The following is an 18,667-nucleotide window of genomic DNA, read 5'->3' on the forward strand; positions in this document are numbered from 1 at the left end:
TCCACGACTATGGTGCTGTTCGCACCTACTCCTAGGTTGAGGGACTGATTACCTCATCTTCTGTACATAGTTCTACTGTCTTCAAGTTATGTCCTAGAATTTGTATTGATAAAGCCACTGGATGGCGAAACGTCTACAATAAAGATACCCAGATGTTGCACATGTGTATTTCATCTTGTCTGTATTATATACCATTGATGATAAATTAGACACATGTACAACTCTTGGGTATCTTTATTGAGGAAACGTTTCGCCACACAGTGGCTTCATCAGTCCATACAAAGGAGAATCTTGAAGAACAGGAGGAGAATGAGGTAATCAGTCCCTCAACCTTGAGTCGATGTGGTCAGTCCATCAATCTTGAATAGAATACGGCATACGTGCTGAGAAGGAGCTTATAAACCGTTGGCAGGAGAGGTGCAGCAGTCATAGGTCGTGTAACATTTGTTCAATGTTGAAGTAGGTCGTGCCCAAGAATTAGGGACTGATTACCTCGTTCTCCTCCTGTTCTTCAAGATTCTCCTTTGTATGGACTGATGAAGCCACTGTGTGGCGAAACGTTTCCTCAATAAAGATACCCAAGAGTTGTACATGTGTCTAATTTATCAACATGTCGGTTCTCTGAACCATTCATCTACAAACCTGTCAGACACTGCAACTTCTTGGGATCTTAATACTTGGGAATTCTTCGCTTGCCTAATTCTTGGGCACGACCTACTTCAACATTGAACAAATGTTACACGACCTATGACTGCTGCACCTCTCCTGCCAACGGTTTATAAGCTCCTTCTCAGCACGTATGCCGTATTCTATTCAAGATTGATGGACTGACCACATCGACTCAAGGTTGAGGGACTGATTACCTCATTCTCCTCCTGTTCTTCAAGATTCTCCTTTGTGAACATTAAAATGGTATAAAATACCGACAGATTGTTAGGTAAGACACATATGCAACAGTTAGGTATCTTTATTTTGAAACGTTTCGCCTACACAGTAGGCTTCTTCAGTCGAGTACAGAAAAGTTGATAGAAGCAGAAGATACTTGAAGACGATGTAATCAGTCCATCACCCTTAAAGTTTTGAGGTGGTCAGTCCCTCAGTCTGGAGAAGAGCATTGTTCCGTTGTCTGAAACAATAGGAAAGTTGAAGTGACAGAATCGGGCCTGAAGAAGCCTACTGTGTAGGCGAAACGTTTCAAAATAAAGATACCTAACTGTTGCATATGTGTCTTACCTAACATTCTCCTTTGTATGGACTGATGAAGCCACTGTGTGGCGAAACGTTTCCTCAATAAAGATACCCAAGAGTTGTACATGTGTCTAATTTATCAACATGTCGGTTCTCTGAACCATTCATCTACAAACCTGTCAGACACTGCAACTTCTTGGGATCTTAATACTTGGGAATTCTTCGCTTGCCTAATTCTTGGGCACAACCTACTTCAACATTGAACAAATGTTACACGACCTATGACTTCTTCACCTCTCCTGCCAACGGTTTATAAGCTCCTTCTCAGCACGTATGCCGTATTCTATTCAAGATTGATGGACTGACCACATCGACTCAAGGTTGAGGGACTGATTACCTCATTCTCCTCCTGTTCTTCAAGATTCTCCTTTGTATGGACTGATGAAGCCACTGTGTGGCGAAACGTTTCCTCAATAAAGATACCCAAGAGTTGCACATGTGTCTAATTTATCAACATGTCGGTTCTCTGAACCATTCATCTACGTTATATACCATTCTTGCACAACATACGGGAGGTTCCTTACACAGTAAATAATTTTAGTCATTCTTCTCTGTATGTTCTCTAATGAGTCTATATCCATCCTGTAGCAAGGGGACCAAAACTGAGCAGCATAATCTAAAAGAGGCCACACTAGTGATGTATACAGCTGTAAAATAACTTTTGGACTTCTGTTACTTATACTTCTCGAGAAACCCAAGCAATCTGTTGGCCTTGTTGCGCACACTAAGGCACTGCTGTCTTGGCTTTAGATTTCTGCTCACCATGACTCCCAAGTCCTTTTCACATTCTGTATGATCAAGCTCTACTTCACCTAGATTATAGCTTCGAGGGTTATTTTCATTACCAAGGGCTAGTACCTTACACTTATCCACATTGAACTTCATCTGCCATTTTGTAGACCAAGACAATTTGTCCAAATCCTCCTGGAGTTCATTGCTACCCTCCTCAGAGTGAATTATACGGCCTATCTTTGTATCATCAGCAAACTTACTCATGTCACTCGTAATCCCTTCATCAAGGTCGTTAATGTAAATTATGAACAAGAGAGGGCCTAAAACTGATCCTTGTGGAACTCCACTAGTGACTAATCCCCATTCAGATTTCACTCCAATAATGGTAACTCTCTGCTTTTTATTGGTAAGCCATGCCTTTATCCATGCTCGAACTTTACCTCCTATACCATGAGCTGCCACTTTTCTTAAGTCTCTTGTGAGGTACTCAATCGAAGGCTTACTAAAATCCAAATAAACAATTTCATATTCCTTATCACTGTCAACTGCCTCAAATGTTCTATTGAAGAACGTCAGTAAGTTTGTCAGGCAGGAACGACCTCTCGTGAATCCATGCTGAGATTCATTTATCAAGTTATGCTCTTCAAGGTGATTTCTAATAATGTCAGCTATAATTGATTCTAGTAACTTGCCAACTGTAGATGTCAGGCTTATTGGACGGTAATTTGAAGGAACGGACTTATCCCCTGATTTGAATATAGGAATCACATTAGCCAATTTCACAACTCTGGCACAACACCGGTAAGGATGGACGCATTAAATACACTCGTTAATGGCTGACTAAGCTCTATCTTGCATTCCTTAAGTACCCTGGAAAACAACTCATCGGGTCCCGGGGACTTATTTTGCTTCAGTTTGTCTATCTGTTTAATAACCATGTCCCTCGTGACAAAAATATTAGTTAATTTAAATTTATCATTAACTAAATAATTGTTAATTACTGGAATCTCATTTACATCTTCCTTTGTAAAAACTGACAAAAAATAGTCATTAAATAAGGAACACATTTCCAGTTCGTTATCCGTCAGCTGTCCATTCCCAATTTTCAGAGGTCCTACTTTTTCCTTCACCTTCGTCCTATACACTTGAAAGAACCCCTTTGGATTAGTCTGATTCATTAGCAACTCTAATTTCATAGTCACGTTTAGCCTTTCTAATCCCCTTTTTCACTTCTATTTTAAGCTGAACATATTGGTCAGTAAGGTTAACCTCTCCTCTTCTGATGCGCCTATAAATTCCCCTTGTCTTCCCTAATAGATGCTTTAGTCTACTGTTAACCCATTTGGGATCGTTATTATTGGACCTAATTTCTCTCTGGGGAATGTATATACTCTGGCACGGTGTACATTATTAAGAAAAAAATCATAAAAGCAGATCCCTACATAATCATAAGTATGAGCATCATCAATAAAATCATTAGCTAGATAACCCCAATCAAGATTAGACAGGTGTTCCCTAAGTCCATTATAATCGACAGAACGGAAATCAGGGTTTTTACTTTATTATCATTATTCTTGCATTCCCAGTTAATGCTAAAAGTGATGAATTTGTGATCACTTGTGCCAAGCTCTTCAGTGATTTCCAGATTATTTACGAGTGTTTCCTTATTTGACAGGACTAGGTCTAGCAAATTATTACCCCTGGTAGGCTCTGTTACACACTGCTTCAGAAAACAGTCCTGAACGGTTTCCATAAAGTCACTGGACTCAAGATTACCTGTCAAAGAATTCCAGTCAATTTGACTAAAGCTAAAGTCCCCTACTATCACTATGTTATTGAGTCTAGAAGCCCTAACAATTTCGTCCCAAAGAAGTCTCCCTCTATCGTGATCCAAGCCAGGAGGTCGGTATATTATTTCTTGACCCTCTACAAACTCTTCCCAAACAGATTCTGTTACTCTTCCATCTATTTTTATACCTGTTTTTATGCAACAATTAATATTTTCTCGAACATATAATGCAACTCCTCCCCCCTTCCCATTGCATCTATCCACATGGAACAACTTAAATCCTTGAATATTGCACTCAGCAATCATATCCCGACTCTTTAAATCATAACACGTTTTAGTTAATGCAATGATATCAAAGTTCCCAGCACATGCTACCAAACTTAGTTCATTAATTTTATTTGTTAAACTTCGACTGTTCGCATAAAATACCTTCATATGTTTTTTTCTTCTTCACATTTTTCCTATTCATCTTTGTTTTTACACAATTTCTGAAATTATCATTACCCAGAGTTGCTCCATGACAGTTACTATTAAGGTTCTTAATATTAGATCATAAGTCAATATATCTATACTCATTATTTATCATTTCTAAACCCTTACCTCTAACTAAGCCTAGTTTAAAGTCTTAACAACCCCCTCAACTGAGCTAGCAAGAAAACCCACACCAGCTCTGGATAAGTGAACCCCATCCCTGGCATACATGTCATTTCGGCCATATAAGTTGTCCCAGTTGTCAATGAATGGTACTGCATTATCCCTACAGTGTTTATCCAGCCAACAATTAATACCAATTGCTCTGGACAACCATTCATTACCAACACCTCTTCTTGGTAAAATGCCACATATAACAGGGAGCCCCCCTTCTTCCTAATTATGTCTACAGCTGTCCTGAACTTTCTAACTAAATCCTCACTTCTACGCTTACCTACATCATTGCCTCCAGCACTGAGGCAAATAATAGGATTGATCCCATTACCGTTCATGATGTTGTCAAGCCGGCTAACAATGTCCTCCATCCCAACCCCAGGAAAGCAAACCCTCTGTCTCCTACTCCTGTTCTTCAAGCAGAATGCCCTATCCATGTATCTAACCTGGCTATCCCCAACTACAAAATTCTTACCTTCCTTGGTGTCGTTCGTCGTGACGTTCCCAGTAGTCGACTCACATACGCCGGGTAGCACGGAGAATGCATTAGATGTTTCCACAACAGTTTCCACAGCAGTCTCTTTCTTCTTCATCGTTTCTACCTTTCCATTCGTCTTCTTGATAGTCAACTTCGTTCCATGCTGTCCAGCCACTGACCAGTTTTCCTTCTTGACCTGAGGACTCAAAACAGGAGGATTACTACGAATCTTCTCGTTTTCCTCGGTCAGTAGCCGAATCTCTATCTTTGCTACTCTCAATTCTTCCTTAAGCTGCTGGTAAAGTTGCTCGATGGAGGGCATCTTGGTTCAGCCCATGGAGAGCACACAAGTCATTTCTTCACAGAGTTAAGTACAGGTCACCACTCAACTGTTAGAAAACCAGTACTTACCTATGTCCTTTCTAAATCTAAATTTATCCAACTTAAATCCATTATTTCTGGTTCTTACCTGGTTCGACACCCTCAGTACTTTATTAATATCTCCCTTGTTTGTGCCCGTCATCCACTTATACACTTCAATGATATCTCCCCTCATTCTACGCCTCTCCAGAGAGTGGAGATTTAAGGCTTTAAGTCTATCTTCATACAGGAGGTTCCTTACACAGTAAATAATTTTAGTCATTCTTCTCTGTATGTTCTCTAATGAGTCTATGTCCACCCTTTAGTAAGGGGACCAAAACTGAGCAGCATAATCTAAACGAGGCCTCACTAGTGATGTATAGAGCAGTAAAATAACTTTTGGACAAGAGTTGGTGAAGGAGGATTCGCCGAATGTGGGGGACCTGGACGAAACTACGATGACTATTGCATGGGGTGTTGGTGGGAGTCCACCAGGAGGCCTCGTCTGGCGAGGTGTGTGTGGGAGATGGTTCCAGCAAACGGACGGCGGGAGTGTCGGATATGGACGAGGTCCTGACACCGGGACAGAGTCCACAGACTAAATTATGGTCGAAAGTGGCTGAGGCGCCTCTTATGGAAGGGGTTGTGGCAAGCGCCACATACGGGTAGGGAACGGGGGGAGGGTTTGGGAAGTTAAATGTGAAGGAAGGTCAGTGTAATGTACGTGTGGGAACGGGAAATACCCACAAACAAAGGAAAAGCCTCCATTTGTGAATTCAAGTGTGTTACCATCAACGTAAATGGCCTGCTGGCAGAGGTTAAGTGTGTATGGATGGAGTGGTTTTTGCGCAGGTACGCTGTGGATATATGTTTCATACAAGAACACAATTAAAAGTTTGGGCGAGAGTTATGGTTAAAAGGCTACCGAATGTATGTTAGCAGTTCTTTAAAATTTAAGGGTGGGGTAGCTATAGCAGTGAAGGAATCCAGCCCTTGGCGTGGCTTGAGACGGGTGGAGGGGGGGAGGGGGGAGGGTGGTGAGGGGTAGATGGGTACTGGGGTGAGGTGAGGGTTTGTTTTATTGGAGTTTACATGCCTGAGGAAAGCAACTCTAAAGTTAAAATAGATTTCGTAAGGAAGGTTTTAGCGTTTCACAATCGGGGATTGCCTTTAATTACAGTCATGGGAGGGGATTGGAATTGCGTTATCCGCCATGGCGATGTTGAGCCGAGGGAGGCAAGGTGCATTTTACCTGTCTTAAGGAATCTGCTGGGGGATGCAGGGGCTTATGACGTGGTGGGGCTGGGTGGGTGGGTGGGGGGGGGTGGAGCACACGTTCGTCCGCAGGGGCTACGCGGCCCATCTGAATAGGCTTTATGTAACACAAGGAATTCGAGTTGGGCGCGTACAGACCTTCGATGTGAGGTTTTCAGGCCACCGTGCAGTCAAACCATACCACGGGCGGGGATAGAACCCGCGATCAGAGTGTCTCAAAACTCCAGACTGTTGTGTTAGCCACTGTCTGGAGTTTTGAAACTCTGATCGCGGGTTCTATCCCAGCCTGTGGTATGGTTTGTTTGCAATCGTGTCATTACGATTTCGTGATCACCGTGCAGTGCTAGCGGACTTGGACTGGGATGGAATGATCTGGATTTATCCAGGTTATTGGAAACTGAACGTGTGGCTATTGGAGGGGGAGGGGGATGGGTCCAATTTTCAGGATTGGTGGAAGAATCTCTGGGAAATGCGATGGGCAGGTGAATGTTTGTTGGAATGGTGGGAAACGCACGCCAAACCCGGAATAGCGAGTTATTATAGGAAGCGGGGGAAGGAGGCGGCGAGGTGGAGGTATGGGTTACAAAACTATCTGGAGGGGCAGCTAAATGATTATGTGAGGGGGCGGGAGTAGTAGGTATGACGACATTGAACATCTCCGTAGTCGACTTGCAGAAATTCACAATGAACGTTTCAATGCGGTTAGAGTCAGAGCAGGTATGAAAGAGGTGCTATGGGGTGACAAACCTCCAGGTTGTGTCTTGCGCAAATTTAGGGTCAGACAACAGGTGACGTCCTTCTTACAACTGGAAGTATGCACGGGTTTGGGTGGTTACCTGCCGGGTCAGGTACTCCTCACCACGGACAGCACGAGTTATGCTGATCTTTGGTTTGGGGAAAAGCTACGGCGGGGAGTAGGGGGGGGTTCATGCAGGTGGCCTGGTGGGGAGGAATTTCAGAAAAGTTATAAGTGACAGGGATCGGACAGTACCAGAAGGTAGAATTCGAGTGGAGGAGGCGATTTTTAGTATGAGTAAAGGAAAGGCACCAGGTATAGATGGCACTTCGAATGATTTTTATAGGGCTAATTGGGGAAGTATTAAGCCTTGTTTGGTTGATGTACTGAATTGCATGCTCACGCAGGGGAGGTTAGGTATGACACAAAGTATGGGAGTAGTTGTGTTGGCGCCCAAAAAGGGAGGGGGGAAGGGGTCTGAGTGTATATAGAGCAATATCTCTTATGTGTTCGGACTATAAAATCTTTGCAAAAGTTTTAGGAAACAGGATGAGGAAGGTCATGGGGGCGGTTATTCACGAGGGAGAGCTAGGCATACCAGGTAGGAGCATGAGGGAAGGACATGTACGTATTAGGGAGTTTTGAGGGGAATGTCAAGGGCTGGGGGTGTCCTCGGGATTGACTGGCAAAATGCTTACGACTGTGTTGATAGAGATTTATTGAGGCTTATTTTATTGAAGCAGGGTTTTGGAGAGGGGATTGTAAGATGGGTTGATACTTTGTATGCCTCGGCTATGGTACGAGTACAGGTAAACGGTAAATTGGGGCAGCCGGTCCGTATGTAAAGGGGTTTGAGGCAAGGGTGCCCCCTCTCCCAGCTGCTTTTTGCTTGTATGCAAAACCCCTTTTATGAACTGGTGGATGGTGGTTTGGGGCGTAGGGCGCTGGGCAGTGACCGTGCAGCGCGTGTGGTAGGGTACGTAGAAGATACCACGATTTTGTTAAAAGGGGAGGACTTGCAGACCGTGGGATGGGTTGCTGAGTTTTTTTGGGGCAGAAACTGGCATGTGCGTCATTAGGGCAAAATCGAAATTATTGGAGGTGGGTACGTGGGTGGGGGGGTTGGGGCGAAAGGTATGGGTGGTCAGTCGTGGTGCAACTTAAAATATGTGGTATCGTGTACATGGCAGATGAGAGGGAGGGACGAAGGGTAAATTCTGAATTGGTCAACAAGGCTTTGGGACGACTTCGGGGGTTAAGAGCTGGGGATGTATCATTGCAACAGAGGGCAGTAGTGGTTAATACACGTGTTTATAGTAAGGTATGGGGTGTGGCTGAGGTGTACCCTTTAAGAGACATGGATATTCAGGAAGTGGAGAGAAGGGTCTTACGTTATGTTTGGGGTTACGAGAGAGCTTGGTTAAGTCGGGAGATTGTCATGACTCATGTTCGTCGTGGGGGTTTAGGTCTCTTGGCTTTGGGGCCACGGGCGAAGGCCCTCTATGTAAAGCAGCGGTTCCTCAGGGGATGCGGTAAGAGGGCCATCCGGGTGGGTCAGGTAATGATCGAAATGCGCAAATGGTGGAGTGGCAGGGGATTAATCGAGTGTGAGGACATGTGTTTGTTGTTAAAGTTGAGAAATGCGCAACGGATCCGGGTGGGGGCAAATGATCAGCATATGTTGTCGTAGGGAAATTGTGCAGGGGTTGTCTGTTTTTCCGCTGTATAATTGGGGGGAAATGTGGGACGGGTTTTGTAAACTTAAGTTGGCACCGAGGGTTCGTGAATTGTATAACGTGTGTTTGGGTTATGACCGTGTCTATGAACACACAAGCAAAGGAAGTAGGAGGAGAAATGAAGAAAAATGTAGAGAAAGTGGTGACCATTGAATGGAATATTGGAAAGTGACGGTGGCATACTTGAGAGAGGGATTCCTAAGGTGGAGCGAGAGAAGACTAGAGGTTATTTCTAATACTCGTTTGTGTAACAGATCAAGAAAGATCACCAAATGGTATACAGTACCTGTCTGTATTGTATACCATTTGATAATCACTGTCAGACACTGCAACACAATGGCATCTTGGTACAGAAAACACCTTGGACAACTTTTTCGAGTGAGAATTGTTCGATCTGAGGGGGACATGACCTCCCAGTGGCTACATTCTCACTACTACCACTCTGCACCTCTCCTTCCGACAGTATTTAAGTCTCAACACTGTCACTTGATCTTCAGTTAGTTCCAGACTTTGGAACAGAACTTCTCCAGGCTGAGGGACTGACAACCTCAAATCTACGACTTAAAGGGTGATGGACTGATTACATCGTCTTTACATCTCTACTGCTCCTGCCTACTTTCTGTACTCGACTGAAGAAGCCTACTGTGTAGGCGAAACGTTTCGAAATAAAGTTACCTAAATGTTGCCTATGTGTCTTATCTACCAAGAAAGATCACCATTAAGCAGTGAATAGAGTGATCAGTAACTGAGAAGGTGGTAACAGGTCAGGTTCAATGACAAGGGTATAATAGGAAAGAGTGATCGAGGGAAAAAAAATAAAAATAATATCGATAAACAGTGGAGGAAGCAGAATGTGATATACCTCTGCTATATATCGAGAATTTGTCACTTTAATTAAAGAAAAGAAGACGCTACCCTGCCTGTGTGTGAAAAGTAGGGAAGGCTTTAGCAGACTACAGCAGATGTGAGGAACCTGCCAGTGGAACAACCTGAGTAGTTTGTCTGGGCGAATGACTCTCTGCCTACTGGCTGTGCAGTGGCCAAAACACTGTCATAGCATAAATGTTTGAATACTTTCGTGTAGTATCATACGTGTCATAGCGTAGATGTTATAACACTGGTATAGTACAAGTATCATAGAATAGGTAAAGTACTGGTATCATAGCCTAGGTATTATAGCATAGCGCGCACACACAGTATCATTCTTCAGAGGCATTAGCAATCCCATAAGTACTACAGAATATACAACCCCCCCCCCAACACACTACACAGTTATGCACACATCACGAATAAATTTGCGAAGCATATTACCAGGAGTCAAGATGGTGACAAAGTAACCCTCCCTTACTTATGTGCGAAGGATTTGGGAAATGTTTAAAAAGATGAAATGATGGAGGAAGGGACTGAAGGTGATGGATGGCATTATCTAGATATCCTAATAGCTGGCATAGAGAACATAGGTAGGTGTTTGAAGGAGCGTTCAATTCCTCTTTGGGTGGAAATGGAGGCCGTATGCAACAAAGCAAGGAAAAGGATTACAGAAGAGGTAAATAGGGCTAATATTATTAAAAAGTCTCAAACTGAAAGAGAAAACTAAGAGACCTTGAAAAACATGAAAAGAAAGGTAATTCGGACTGATTCATTGGAGAGTTAGAGACCTGCGATGTTCTCCCATGGCAAACAACATCCGGTCAAATGAACTGCCTGATCACAAACAGCTCGAAACCATACCTGAGAACCACACAACACTACAATTGTGTGTAATTACACCAGGACAGAATGGTAACAGAGGAAACAGTCGAGGGTGTACCTGAAAACCAGTCAGGCACAGACAAAAGCAGCAGATCAGGGGTAAGGAGGAGGGATCACCTAGCTTCAAAGCACTCAAGGTGCATACTCATCACCTTTCCTAGCGAGATAACGTCTTAGCAAACCCACACTTCTGCACCACCAACACTAACAGTCCTCCATCCTTCCCACTTATCCACACTGGGGGACATTGTCACATACGCATGTGAGAAAATAATGGACAGTGTACAAATCCATGTATGAACTAATCACCAAAACCCCACGCTAGGTTATAATTATTACCCTTCGCACAAGTATAATTACTATTAGTGTTATGGTATTATTTTTAAATGTTAATTATAATATTTCCTGTTCATATGGAAAGGTGTCCACTCTGTTACATGTCCGTATCATTACTATAGTATAAAATAGTACTATCGTAACACGAGTGTGATGTAATGCGAGGTTATGTGATTATGTGACCGTATGTGATTATGGAACAATCACATACGGTGTGATCGAGGCTAGGACCTTGAGTGGCTTTAAAAAGAGATTCGACAAATATACGAGTGGGAGGGGCTGGGTTTGATTGGTATCGCGGGTACGGGAATAAATTCTTGGGTAGTGGTAACTTTTGATAAGGATCTGCCTTGTATGGGCCAGTAGGCCTTCAGTAGTATTCCTCCTTTCTTAAGTTCTTATGTGTAGGACTTGCCTAGTATGAGCCAAGAGGCCTACTGCAGTGTTCCTCCTTATGTTCGTATGTTCTAAGCAGGAGACCCTGGACCACTATATCGGCTATCTATTTAGGGCTAACGCAGCCTCCCAGGTCCTTGGTTGTTCGGTTGACCAGTCTTAATGTGATTTCTGTTTGTTTTATGTTCTAAAGAACTGGCAAGAGAGACCATCTTGATCATTGACCGACGTAAAGGACTTGTTTTTATCACTTTCGAAAGATTTAGTACGTGATCGAAAATCGTTGGACACACTTCTATCTCGGATTTCGTTGTATTCTGGTGATAGTCTTAATTTCAACAGTACTTTTAAGATAAGCAAAATTATATAAGCACATAACAAAGGAGGAACACTGCAGTAGGCCTGTTGGGCCTTACTAGGCAAGTCTTTCACAAATTCAACCCACTAACAGAATAAACGTTACCAGAGCAATAAACTTGCTGTTCTCGGGGTATCTGGGAGTCCTTATGGTCCACGGTGTCTAGGACTCTTTGTGGACCACTGGGTCTCTAGGAGTCCTTGTGGTCTTCGAAATCTTTGGAAATCATTACGGTCCACGGGTTGTCTAGAAGTTTCTATGGTCCATGGGGTGTCTAAGAGCCCTTGTGGTCCACGGGGTGTCTAGGAGTCCTTATAGTCCTCGGGGTCCCTGAAAGTCCTTGTGGTTCACGGGGGTAACAAGAAACTCCTATTCCACCCTCCTACATAAATTATGATTCATGTTTCGTGCTGAGAGGGGAAAAATCAGATATATAATTAATTCTCACGGAATAATTACACCGAGCGGAGGAAAGGGGATGAAATAATTAGTAGGAGTTTGTATGTTTAATACGTTAAATGAGAAGACTGCCGAACCTTCCAAGTGTCTCTCAACAAACATTCGTTACTCCAGTAAATACGACAAAACACTTTTCACTAAGAATCATGATTGTAATGGCTTCTTCGCTAGGAATCACGCTTTTGATGGAGGAAAAAAAAAAAAAAAAAAAAAGAAGGGAGGTTTTCCACTAGGCATCAACACTGCAGTTATCACAGAACCATCTTCAGTTATCAATACAAGATATATCACAACTATAAAAAAAAACTGGCTTTTAACGACAACGTGCGCATTTCTACAGGAGACAAAGGTGATATGAATACAAGAAAATCCTTGAACGACACCAGCACTTACCAGCTCAAGAGAGAAAGCGACACCTGAATGAATGCACTAAGATCTTCCTACAGAAAACACGCCACATCCTTCGTAGTTCTGAACAGAGTAAGGTATTTCCGAGTCTGTAACCAGGACAACCTAGACCATCCAGGTTACATGGACACCCAAAGGCACACAACCCTGTAATTTCTATCCATCCCCTCGCCTGAGGAAGTGCGTCACCTCACAAACTAGATGGACACCTGCTTAAAAGTTTATCCAACATGCTAGGTACCATAAACCCTGCTCATCTTAAGCACTCGAAAACACAAGACATTAAACTTATGGCATCATTGGATGTCATCTCGCTCTTCACTAACATCCCTACTGATGACGTCATTGGTATTCTCAAATACAGACTAACAAATATCAACTTACCTGTAGATAAATGATTCAGAGAACCGACAGGATGATGAATCAGACACATCGATTCCAGGCTGAGGAACTGATTACATCAAACTTCTGATCTTCAACCATTCTTCTGTGTACTGGACTGAGGAAGCCACTGGTTGGCGAAACGTTTCCACAATAAAGGTACCAAAGTCTTCCACAAGTGTGTAATTCATAAAAAAATAAAATAACACGAGAGGGGTTTGAACCCGCGGTTCGAGAGTCTCAAAACTCCAAACCGTCACGTTAGCAAGAGTAGAGATATATTCTCTGTACTCAGGGCTGCACCAGGTAACACACTGCTTGACTCTGAGTCTGTTAACCTGACATATGATTGGACCACGTGACCCAGCTCGCGTAAGCTAGAACTTAAACCAGTTAACAATATTTGAGGGTTGTTCACATCATAAAATAAATCGATCATACCTATTTACAATTTAGTAGTAGTAGTAATAATAATAATAATAATAATAATAATAATAATAATAATAATAATAATAATAATAATAATAATAATAATATTATTATTATTATTATTATTATTATTATTAATAATAATAACAATAATAATAACAATTATAATAAAAACAATAATAGACATAATTATAGTACCATTGTGCTGTGTGTTAATTTCCTGTGTGGAAATTAAAAGGAAATATCTGTTAAAAATCATTTACATTTCTTTCTCAGAACCAGTACGCTGACCAGAATTAGCTTTTTTTATAATCTTTGCTCTATATACCTAGAAAAAACTTTCGGATTTGTTCTTGAGTTCTATGTAACTTTAATTTCCTAGTCTCGTTTAGCTTTATCCCTTTTCTTAGCCTCTCTTTTAATACGAAGTTACTGGCTCATGAGGTGACTTGCTCCTCTCTTAATTCATCTTCCATCTCCCCCAAATGATATTTAAATTTCCTCTTTATCCATTTCAGGTCATTTCTATTCGATCTTACTTATCTATGGGGAATATATGTTTTTTGGTAAGATAGTATAGTATTAAAAAATCCACGTTAAAAGTACTGATTTACACCGACAAGCATGAGAGAAAGATACTTAAGCAAGTTTTAAGACATTTCGAATAGGTGGGTGAAACAAATCGTCTATAATATTTTACTACCCGTGTTTTTCCCGCGTGCACATTTAGAAAACTGTCATGCTAATAATTTTCTTTGTTAACCTGGGACCTTTACTGTATTATCCTTCTATTTAATGTTGCCTGGTAACTGTTATTTGATAGCTGTTACATGTCATATTAAAAATGCAACTTTTATAATTTATAGCCTAAATCAATTATTCCACATTCTATTCCCGCAAAAACCCTATATCTAGATTACACCCTCCGCTGAACTAGCTGCCATTCCGACCCTAGATAAATGAGCTCCATTCCTGGCATGTCATTCCTACCATAGAAGTGGTCCTAGTTGTCGATGAATGGTGCAGGAGTATCTTTGCAGTTGTTTTTTCTTCCAGTTGTTCTGAACAACCATTCACTTTTAACTGCTCTCCTCGCAAAATGCCACATATAACAGGGACCCTTCCCTTCGTTTTAACTGTTTATCACTGCCTCATATCTATTGATCAGGTCCTTTCTTCTTCGCCTGGCAACATCATTGCTTCAGGCCCTGAAGCAGATAATACATTTGGTTTAATTACCAGCCGTAATGTTGTCAAGTTGGAGAAATCCTCAGAAAAGCACATTTTCTGCCTTCTAGCCACATTCTTTAAGCAAACGGTACTCTCAGTAAATCTAAAATGACTGTCCTCAAAGAGGACAATGTATTTACTCTTACTGGTGGCATTCATCGAGTCATTCTCAGTGGCCGTCCTACACTTGTCAGGCAACACACAGAAGGAATCGGCAGTCCCTACAGTAGTTTCCTGGACCTTTCTCACTTTCAGCTTAAACCATTTCCTTTCCACCAGCTTCCAGTCACTATGGCAGGTCCCGTCATTATTATGGTTGGCCTTCTCTTTGTTGAGGTGTCTCCTTTTTCTTTTTCTAGGCAGAAACGTTGCATTTTCTCAAAGATGCTGAATCTCTTTTTTTTTTTTGGTCCCTTCTAGTTCAAAAACAACCACCCAAGCTAGGTTTTCACACAGTTTAAAAATAAACAACGAGTCAGCACATAATAATGAGCTTTGATACGACTGTAAATGTAATTTCCTCTGTAAATACTATAATATCACTGCGTCTTTGGTGTGGAGAAGGAGCACGCCAGCGGTCTTCTCTGGAATTTACTTCAAACAAAAATTTAGACTGTGTAGCTAGAGCTGGAGGCTTTCAGTTAATAGACTCGGGATCAAAGGCGTATACTCAGCAGCAAAGAGAAATTTAATACAAATGATACATGTCTCTTCAGTACATCGCTGCCAACAGGTTTCATGCCCTATATGTGAATATTAATATAGTATACTCGTGGGAGGCGCTAAACTTGTAGTGGACGTACTGTGCCTGGAGAATGGGAGATAAAGTTTGATCCAAGGAAAGTAAGGGGTAGCAGCAATTCCATTAATCCTTAGCTTTTCCTCGCTTCAAAAAAAAAACCAGTTAAACGGGATCAGATATGTAAAGGATGGGAGGATGGCTATTGGTATTTATGTAAACAAAATGAGATGGATAATATAATTCCTATGCATTAAATAGGAGATAATTAGCTACAGTTGAATAGCAAATTGATCTTCCTGACCTTAATAGTGGGCAAAATGTTAGTAATAATAACAATAACAGATACAAGTAGAAATAACCTTAATGATAATAGTTTTATTTACGAGTTACAAGATGAGTTCTTAAGAGGCTGATCTTACCTTACAAATTACCTGAGTATTATCAGTAAAGCATACGAGGCACTAAAACAAAATAAAGGGTACGATATTATTAAACTGGATATCGATAACGTTTAGAGTCCTTTACAGAAGACTGTTAATGAAGTTGGCAGCACATGGAAATGGAGGAAAAGTTCTCTCATGACTAGAGGTATTGTGTACTAATTAATAGGCAGTAGAGAATGGGAAAATCGGTCACGCTTACATTTCTGCAGTCCTGGCCTCGTGCAGATTACAGAAACTTTCTTACTGCCAAGTTTCCCGATACGTGTTGTGGAGGGGAACTTTTAACCACCATGTAGTACTCTTACTCTGTTCCCTGGTTAAAAATTCTTTCAGGATGCCCACGAACCGTATGCGCATTCACTCACCTCATGGGACAATCACAGACCACTCTTGAACTAAAACTGTCTAACGTCTTTAGTACTAAAGACGCTTTCATCGTTGGCTGCTTGAGTGCCGATGAGGCCGATAAAATCATCACCACCATAGCAAGGAACGTACTTAAAGGACCGTGGCTTCAAAGTAGCTCGTTCTCCGGTCCTATGGGTAAAAAAAAAATCGGTGTTTGTCAAATCCACGAGCAAGCTTAGGTATCTCATCAAAGATCAAAACGATTAGGCTACTGTATACATAATCACCAAAATTCCTCAGTGTCTAAGATCAGTTTTACTGAGATCTCAATGGACTCTCAGGCACTTTTGACCCAGACATATCGAACCGGAGAGCTACCCCCACATCACCCCTTGCTGAATTGCTACTCTTATAAACACCTAGCTACCGACCGCCCACTGAAGGAGAAAAAGTGCTGTTTTTGCCGCAGCAACGAATGACACAAGGACTGCACATTAACCACCCAGCCGAAATGTCTCATACGACAAAGAGTGACCATCGCACTCTTGCAGCCAAGTGCCCACCCAGGAAAGAAATTGTAAACAAGAAGCTTGAGGAAAATAAAAACTCCAGGCTGACACCCAGACAACACTACAAGCAGCATAACAACCTTCTTTCCCCACGTTGGGTACATTATGTCTTTCAGGACAGAATACAGAGAAAATCTTCAACTGCCTCGTTTCCGTCCACCTACGAAACACCTCTAATCCAAGAACCTTCACCCAAGCCGCAAACGCCGAAATCGGCTCTACAGGAACGCCCAGCACCGCTTTGGTGTACATATCCAGAAACCCTCCGCGCCTTTAGACACCGAAGTATTCCTTCCCGGAGCAACCAAACCCACTGCTACCCCTACCAACTCTGTACTCACTAATGACCCTTCAATCCCTGGGCTACAAAATGCCATGTCTACAACTCCCGCACCTACTCCTGACAGATGAGTCACATAAATGCAAATCGCCACCTCTCTCACAAAAGTTGAGAATGTCCATTGCAAGCCATTTCCCAAGAGTAAAATGAGTTAAAACCGTCCCCAATATTGACTGGAAGATCTCTTCTACACTACACCCTCAAACTGAAGTACAATGTACTCTACTGAACTTTATACAATTGATTTTTATATAGCCCTGATGCGGCTAGTTTATTGTGCACCCAATATTCATCATGTGAATGGTAAGGTAAGAACATATGAATACACATAGAGCCCCAAACGGGTATCTCATTTTAATTTAAAAGATATCTTCACATAAGTTATTATAGTGTCTATCTCTATATTCTTCAATAAGTGCACAATGATCACGTAGTGAAAACAAGGCTGGCTACATACTTTGCATTTGGTTTGATAAACATTTGTGCGTCTGCCAAACTGCCAGAAATACTACTATGCTCAAGATTATACACGGTACAATAAAATTTGTTTCTTTCTCTCCCTACATCTTCTCAGTTAACTAAGCATTTGATATCGAGAACATCCCGTCAGGCGTAGACAACCTACCTAAAAAGCCTTCAGAAAACTCAAGAACGGTCCCTCAACCATGAACCCACCAAAAGTTTCCAAGGCACCTCCAAGGCCAGCTGAAACACCCTCCCGATTGAAGACTCTCTCTAGTGCTACTCGTCGCCTATCCTTACTGCCTTGCTCTCTTCTAACCTAAGAGTCCATGTGTTCGGGGTGAAATCAGAATAGGGAACAGTTAGGGAAGGCATTAGTTAGTGATTAATTTTCTGCCCCTTGTTATTCGCAATCTCTAATAGTTACCTTAAAAGCAGTAATAAAACTAACTCGAGTAAATTCGCTGAAGGCACAGAAATAAGGCAATAAATTTCGACAATTTAATGTTATCTGAAAAGTGAGAGATACCATTCATTGTAGACATAACTAATAGTTGGAAGTGAAAATATTAATATAACATATAAATCATACCACGGGCGGGGATAGAACCCGCGATCAGAGAGTCTCAAAACTCCAGACCGTCGCGGGTTCTATTCCCGCCCGTGGTATGGTTTGTTTGCAATCGTGTCATTACGATTTCGTGAGTCATGATAACATATAAACTTAACGTAGAGCTTGATCATGCCCAACGCGAGAAAGACTTGCGCATACTAATTAGCCGAAATCTCATACCAAGCTAATAGCGATTAAATAATCTTAATAAAGAATTGTATAAATTAGTATGTCATAGGGAAAAGAAGAAAAACTTCTTTATGCTATCCCGAGTATTCCCAAACCAGCTACAATGTATGACCTGCATAAGTCCCACAAATTCGGGATCCCACAGCCTCTCACGAATGAGAAAGCATTCTAGTTAAACTGGCCACACTCTTAGGCACCGATCAGTCCCACACA

General features: G+C 41.9%; 1 long non-coding RNA gene across 3 annotated transcripts in view; it reads right to left on the reverse strand.

Moving 5' to 3' along the window:
- Window positions 1-13,404, reverse strand: part of LOC138854610 (uncharacterized) — a 395,142-nt gene extending 381,738 nt beyond the window's left edge. For all 3 annotated transcript variants that reach the window (XR_011393795.1, XR_011393796.1, XR_011393794.1), the window contains exon 1: window positions 13,093-13,404. This is a non-coding gene — a long non-coding RNA (uncharacterized lncRNA). The remainder of the gene's footprint in view (window positions 1-13,092) is intronic.
- Between the last annotated feature and the right edge of the window lie 5,263 nt (window positions 13,405-18,667).

This window comes from Cherax quadricarinatus, chromosome 64 (assembly GCF_038502225.1).
Source record: "Cherax quadricarinatus isolate ZL_2023a chromosome 64, ASM3850222v1, whole genome shotgun sequence".
Taxonomy (NCBI): Eukaryota; Metazoa; Arthropoda; class Malacostraca; order Decapoda; family Parastacidae; genus Cherax; species Cherax quadricarinatus.